Source organism: Heptranchias perlo, unplaced genomic scaffold (assembly GCF_035084215.1).
Source record: "Heptranchias perlo isolate sHepPer1 unplaced genomic scaffold, sHepPer1.hap1 HAP1_SCAFFOLD_1346, whole genome shotgun sequence".
NCBI classification, from domain to species: domain Eukaryota; kingdom Metazoa; phylum Chordata; class Chondrichthyes; order Hexanchiformes; family Hexanchidae; genus Heptranchias; species Heptranchias perlo.
Window position 1 is genome coordinate 1 of NW_027138587.1, and position 7,876 is coordinate 7,876.

Consider the following 7,876-nt stretch of genomic DNA (forward strand, 5'->3'; position numbering starts at 1 on the left):
TGGACAAAAAGAATGACCCCCCCCCCAATCCCACGCCCTGTTGGTTAAAAACAATATACAAAGAAGACTTTGAGAGAAGAACAGTCTCTTCACCACTCGGCAGTCACAAGGAACGCACACTGCAGTCGAACATCACACGAGAAGAGGAGGACCTCGAGTACTGAAGAGCTGATCAACATTCAGGCCCCATGAGCAAAAGCCTTGGTTTAAAGGTTGTATTTGTATTAATGATTTGCCTGATGTGTGTATGAATTGTTGTCATTACATAATAATGTTGTGAATTATTAATATATAACTGGATTTTATGGAGGAGAGTCATGTGTATGGTTTGATTTTGCTTCATGAATGATAACATCATTAAATAATTACTTTTGATTAATGAAACTACGCTTTCTTTGCTTGACTATTTGTGCAATGTTCAAGAATCACACAAAATAAAGAATTCCCTCCAAGGTGTCAGAGGGGAGAGTTCAGGTGTAAGGGGGAAAATGCTCAACTCACAGCAATAAGGGAGAACATCATAAGCCACTTAATGAGAGTGGGGGCGATCTGCTATTCCAGGGGCTGCACTAAGATGGTGGGAATATGGATCTTCTCTCAGTGTGTGCAGTTAAATATTTTCCTTGTTACTCACTCAGTCTTGTGTATTCCAAGATTCCCACTTTCATTGAGCTGATTTCTGACCAGATTAAATCAGGAGAGATTGTTCATCACTGCCCAATTTTGAGTTGAGAATTACAATTTTTGTTCTGTCTTGTTTTTCAGGCTAGTTCCCAGCTGTTTCTCAATGGTCAAAACCTGCTGACAGGATTTTTTGTGAAAAGTGAATTCTGAATTCCCTAACAATGGGGCATTTTGTTCCCGTTTTGAGGTTATCAATTTGTTAGACACACCCTGCAGTCAATTTTTCTCTTAAATTGATAACTGTTTCCCTCCCAGCACATCATATTGTGCAATATTAATCTCATAGTTTCTCTTTTTTTCTTCACCATCCCATCTCACATGGCAGGTTCATGTCATAAAACAAAACCAGCGAAAGCTGGAAATGTTCAGTAGATCCGGCAGCACCTGTGGAAGATCAGACGTCAGGAGATAATCTATTGAATGCAGAGGCTGGTGAGGTTAAAGGTGAGGACAAGGGGGACCCCATCATTGGTTCTGAGAAAGGGTGGAGGACAGAAACAGAAAATGGGAGTGACCCAGCTGAGGGTCCCTGTCAACCATGGTGATGGGGAATTCCTGGCTGAGGAAAAAGTGCTAGAAAGTGGGATTAGGCTCTTTCGGCTGGCACGGTCACGACAGGCTGAATGGCTTCCTTCTGTGCCGTAACTTTCTTTCTTGGTCATCGGCCCAACCTGTCCCCATCCTCCGTCTGGCTGAACTTTGAACATAGGAACAGGAATAGACCATTTAGCCCCTTGAGCCTGTTCCACCATTGAAGGTTAAGGGGTGATCAGATCGAAGTTTATAAGATATTAAGGGGAACAGTGAGTGGATAGAGAAACTATTTCTGCTGGTTGGGGATTTTAGGAGTAGGGGGCACAGTCTAAAAATTAGAGCCAGGCCTTTCAAGAGTGAGAATAGAAAATATTTCTACACACAAAGGGTGGTAGAAGTTTGGAACTCTCTTCTGCAAATGGCAATTGATATTAGCTCAATTGCTAAATTTAAATCTGAGATAGATAGCTTTTTGGCAACCAAAGGTATTAAGGGATATGGACCAAAGGCAGGTATATGGAGATAGGTCACAGATCAGCCATGATCTTATCAAATGGTGGAGCAGGCACGAGGGGCTGAATGGCCTACTCCTGTTCCTATGATATCATGGCTGATTTGTGACTAGCTCCATATACTCGCCTTAGCCCCATATCCCTTAGATTTTTGTTAACCAAAGGTATTATCAATCTCAGATTTAAAATTAACAATTGAGCTAGTATCAACTGCTGTTTGCGGAAGAGAGTTCCAAACTTCTACCACCCTTTGTGTGTAGAAGTGTTTCCTAACTTCACTCCGGAAAGTCCTGGCTCTAATTTTTAGCCGATGTCCCCTACTCCTAGACTCCCCAACCAGCGGAAATAGTTTCTCTCTATCTACCCTATCAGTTTCCCCTTAATATCTTAAACTTCAATCAAATCACCCCTTAATTCTAAATTCCAGGGAATACAACCCTAGTTTGTGTAATCTCTCATAATTTAACACTTGGAGTCCAGGTATCATTCTAGTAAATCTATGCTGCACTCCCTCCAAGGCCAATATATCCTCCCTAAGGTGCGGTGCCCAGAACTGAGCACAGTACTCCAGGTGCGGTCTAACCAGGGCTTTGTATAGCTGTAGCATAACTTCTACCCCCTTGTATTCTCGTCCTCTAGATATAAAGGCCAGCATTCCATTAGCCTTTTTAGTTATTTTCTGTACCTGTCCATGACATTTTAATGATCAATGTACATGGACCCCAAGGTCTCTTTGGACCTCCACTGTTTTGAACTTATCACTATTTAGAAAGTACTCTGATCTATCCTTTTCAGATATCACGGGTTTCTATTAATATCTCTGTAATTTTATACTTCCATCTACACTGCTTACAATGCTGCCTATCTTTGTGTCATCGGCAAACTTGGACATGTGGCTCTCTATCCCGTGGTTAATAAATGCAGTGAATAGTTGAGGCCCCGACACAGATCCCTGTAGGTCACCACTAGTCACATCCTGCCAATGTGAGTACCTGCCCATTATCCCTACTCTGTCTCCTGCCGCTCAGCCAATTTCCTAATCAGGTCAATAATTTGCCCTCAATTCCATGAGCTCCAACTTTATCTAACAGTCTCCTGAGGGATTTTATCGAATGACTTCTGGAAGTCCATAAAAACAACATCCATAGACATGCCCCTGTCCACTACTTTAGTCACCTCTTCAAAAAATTCAATCAGGTTCGATCCTTTACAAATCCATGCTGGCTCTCTCTGATTAACTGAAAATTTTCAAGGTGTTCAGTCACCCAATCCTTAATTATAGACTCTAGTAATTTCCCCACAACAGATGTTCGGCTAACTGGTCTATAATTTCCTGGTTTCCCTCTCTCTCCTTTCTTAAATAGGAGTGACATGTACAATTTTCCAATCTAAAAGAACGGTTCCTGAATTGAGAGAGCTTTGAAAGACTATAGTTAGGGCATCTGCAATATTATCATCTACTTCCTTTAAATCTTGGGATGGAAACCATCTGGTCCTGGGGATTTGTCACTCTTTAGTGCTATTATTTTCATTACTGTTAATTTGCTTACATTAATTCTGCCGAGTCCCCGTTCCTGATTCAAAATTAGTTTCCTTGGGGTGTCTGGTGTGCTCTCCTCTTCCTCTACTATAAATACTGACGCAGAGTAATTATTTAACATGTCCACCATTTGCTTATTTTCATTTACAATATTAGGGTATGGTAGCATAGTGATTATGTTACTGGATGAGTAATCCAGAGGCCTGGACTAATAATCCAGAGTCATGAGTTCAAATCCCACCACAGCAGCTAGGGGATTTAAATTCAATTAACTAAATAAAATCTGGAATTAAAAAAAAACTAGTATCAGTAATGGTGGCCATTGAACTACCAGATTGTTGTAAAAACCCATCTGGTTCACTAATGTTTTTCGGGAAGGAAACCTGACGTCCTTACCCGGTCTGGGCCTATATGTGACTCCAGACCCACAGCAATGTGGTTGATTCTTAATTGCCCTCTGAAATGGCCGAGTAAGCCACTCAGTTGTAAAATCTCGATTAAAAAAAAAAGTCATAATGAGAATAAAACCGGACGGACCACCAAGCATCAGACCACCAGGCACCGGACACGACAAAGGCAAACCAAGCCCGGTCAACCCTGCAAAATACTCCTCACTAACATCTGGGGACTTGTGCCAAAATTGGGCGAGCTGTCCCCCAGACTAGTCAAGCAACAGCCTGACATAGCCATACTCACAGAATCATACCTTTCAGCCAACGTCCCAGACTCTTCCATCACCATCCCTGGGTATGTCCTGTCCCACCGGCAGGACAGACCCACCAGAGGTGGTGGTACAGTGATATACAGTCAGGAGGGAGTGGCCCTGGGAGTCCTCAACTTTGACTCCGGATCCCATGAAATCTCATGGCATCAGGTCAAACATGGGCACGGAAACCTCCTGCTGATTACCACCTACCGTCCTCCCTCAGCTGAGGAATCAGTCCTCCTCCATGTTGAGCACCACTTGGAGGAAGCACTGAGGGTAGCAAGGGCACAGAATGTACTCTGGGTGGGGGACTTCAATGTCCATCAACAAAAGTGGCTCGGTAGCACCACTACTGACCGAGCTGGCCGAGTCCTGAAGGACATAGCTGCCAGACTGGGCCTGCGGCAGGTGGTGAGCGAACCAACACGAGGGAAGAACGCACTTGACCTCGTCCTCACCAATCTACCTGTCGCAGATGCATCTGTCCATGACAGTATTGGTAGGAGTGGCCACCGCACAGTCCTCGTGGAGATGAAGTCCTGTCTTCACACTGAGGACACCATCCAACGTGTTGTGTGGCACTACCACTGTGCTAAATGGGATAGATTCAGAACAGATCTAGCAGCTCAAAACTGGGCACCCATGAGGCGTTGTGGGCCATCAGCAGCAGCAGAATTGTATTCCAGGACAATCTGTAACCTCATGGCCCGGCATATTCCTCACTCTACCTTTACCAACAAGCCAGGGGATCAACCCTGGTTCAATGAGGAGTGTAGAAGAGCATGCCAGGAGCAGCACCAGACGTACCTAAAAATGAGGTGCCAGCCTGGTGAAGCTACAATTCAGGACTATATGCATGCTAAACAGTGGAAGCAACATGCTATAGACAGAGCTAAGCGATTCCACAACCAACGGATCAGATCAAAGCTCTGCAGTCCTGCCACATCCAGTCGTGAATGGTGGTGGACAATTAAATAACTAATTGGAGGAGGAGGCTCTGTAAACATCCCCATCCTCAATGATGGCAGAGTCCAGCGCGAGTGCAAAAGACAAGGCTGAAGCGTTTGCAACCATCTTCAGCCAGAAGTGCCGAGTGGATGATCCATCTCAGCCTCCTCCCGATATCCCCACAATCACAGAAGCCAATCTTCAGCCAATTCGATTCACTCCACGTGATATCAAGAAACGGCTGAGTGCACTGGATACAGCAAAGGCTATGGGCCCCAACAACATCCCAGCTGTAGTGCTGAAGACTTGTGCTCCAGAATGAGCTGCGCCTCGAGCCAAGCTGTTCCAGTACAGCTACAACACTGGCATCTACCCGACAATGTGGAAAATTGCCCAGGTACGTCCTGTCCACAAAAAGCAGGATGAATACAATCCGGCCAATTACCACCCCATCAGTCTACTCTCAATCATCAGCAGCAAAGTGATGGAAGGTGTCGTCGACAGTGCTATCAAGCGGCACTTACTCACCAATAACCTGCTCACCGATGCTCAGTTTGGGTTCCGCCAGGACCACTCGGCTCCAGACCTCATTACAGCCTTGGTTCAAACATGGACAAAAGAACTGAATTCCAGAGGTGAGGTGAGAGTGACTGCCCTTGACATCAAGGCAGCATTTGACCGAGTGTGGCACCAAGGAGCCCGAGTAAAATTGAAGTCAATGGGAATCAGGGGGAAAACTCTCCAGTGGCTGGAGTCATACCTAGCACAAAGGAAGATGGTCGTGGTTGTTGGAGGCCAATCATCTCAGCCCCAGGACATTGCTGCAGGAGTTCCTCAGGGCAGTGTCCTAGGCCCAACCATCTTCAGCTGCTTCATCAATGACCTTCCCTCCATCATAAGGACAGAAATGAGGATGTTCGCTGATGATTGCACAGTGTTTAGTTCCATTCGCAACCCCTCAAATAAAGAAGCAGTCCGAGCCCGCATGCAGCAAGACCTGGACAACATCCAGGCTTGGGCTCATAAGTGGCAAGTAACTTTCGCGCCAGACAAGTGCCAGGCAATGACCATCTCCAACAAGAGAGAGTCTAACCACCTCCCCTTGACATTCAACAGCATTGCCATCGCCGAATCCCCCACCATCAACATCCTGGGGGTCACCATTGACCAGAAACTTAACTGGACCAGCCATATAAATACTGTGGCTACAAAAGCAGGTCAGAGGCTGGGTATTCTGCGGCGAGTGACTCACCTCCTGACTCCCCAAAGCCTTTCCACCATCTACAAGGCACAATTCAGGAGTGTGATGGAATACTCTCCACTTGCCTGGATGAGTGCAGCTCCGACAACACAAGAAGCTCGACACCATCCAGGACAAAGCAGCCTGCTTGATTGGCACCCCATCCACCACCCTAAACATTCACTCCCTTCACCATTGGCGCACAGTGGCTGCAGTGTGTACCATCCACAGGATGCACTGCAGTACCTCCCAAACCCGCGACCTCTACCACCTGGAAGGACAAGAGCAGCAGGCACATGGGAAAAAAACCAACCGCACGTTCCCCTCCAAGTCACACACCATCCTGATTTGGAAATATATCGCCGTTCCTTCATCGTCGCTGGGTCAAAATCCTGGAACTCCCTTCCTAACAGCACTGTGGGAGAACCTTCACCACACGGACTGTAGCGGTTCAAGAAGGCGGCTCACCACCACCTTCTCAAGGGCAATTAGGGAAGGGTGATAAATGCCGGCCTCGCCAGCGACGCCCACATCCCATGAACAAATAAAAAAAACCATGATCAGTTTTTAAGGGCCCACATTCCTCTTTTCCCTAATGTAATTGTAATAATATTGTGTGTTGATTTTGATATCCCTTTCAAGTTTCTTTTCATACTACTTTTCGTAGCTCTTACTATCTGTTTTGTCACCCTTTGCTGTACTTTGTATCTCTCCCAGTCACCAGGATCGGAGCTATTTTTCACATTTTTCTTTTAGTTTTATGTTTTTCCTTACCTCTTTTGTCGTCCACGGCTGCTTTTTTTGGCAAGTTCAGCTCTTGCCCCTAGGGGTATAAAGTGGTTCTGGATCACGTTAAATTCTTCTTTTGAACACCTCCCAACTTTCCTTTAACTCCACTCACTTCCTCCAGAGGAAAGGTATCGCTTTGGGAACCCACATGGGTCCAAACTAACGCTGCCCATTTGTCGGACGTGTCAAGCATTCTTTATTCCAGCCTGACTCAGCCCGAGAGAGCAGATGAAACTAACTTTGTTGAGTTGTGTCATGACTTTAGCCTGCAGGCTCTTTGAATAAAGATTTGTTTGTATCTCCCTCTCATATTCCTGTCTTTCATTCTCAATCCTCTTTCATCCCCCGCAATTAATGATCTGTGTCATGCACCTTTTTTAATGCATTTGAATAATCTGGAGAATGCACCTCATGCAGTTTTTTTGTAAGACTAAAAGAAACAATTAATACTCAACATCTTTCTTCCAAAACCTACACCCTCAATGCTCACACCCTCTACCCCTCACAGCATAGTGGCAGTAGCTGGATGGTGGGTCATGGGGTCAGGTCAGGCAGGTGGGGTTCACCTCTGGTAAAAGGGAAGGGTTCAGACTGCTTATGGGATTGACCCCAGAACCCAAGAAACTATTGCGACAGGCCCGAATTTGTATCACAGCATTCTCGCTCAAACCTCCCCCGCAAACACCCCTTCCCTGCTTTTATCTGAATTATGCCCCTCTTGACTGTTCCCCTTTTACTTCTCCTGTTTGTCTCCTTTTGATTTTACTTCTCTCCAGTGTTCCCAGTTACATTTCTATCTCTCTCGTGCCTTCTTTCACTTCTATATCCCCTGGGATCTCCTTTTTTAGTTTGATTGGTCCCCTTTAACACCTCTCGGCTGTTCTCCCACAGTGGAGTATTTGACTGGTAGTTCCTAGTTACCT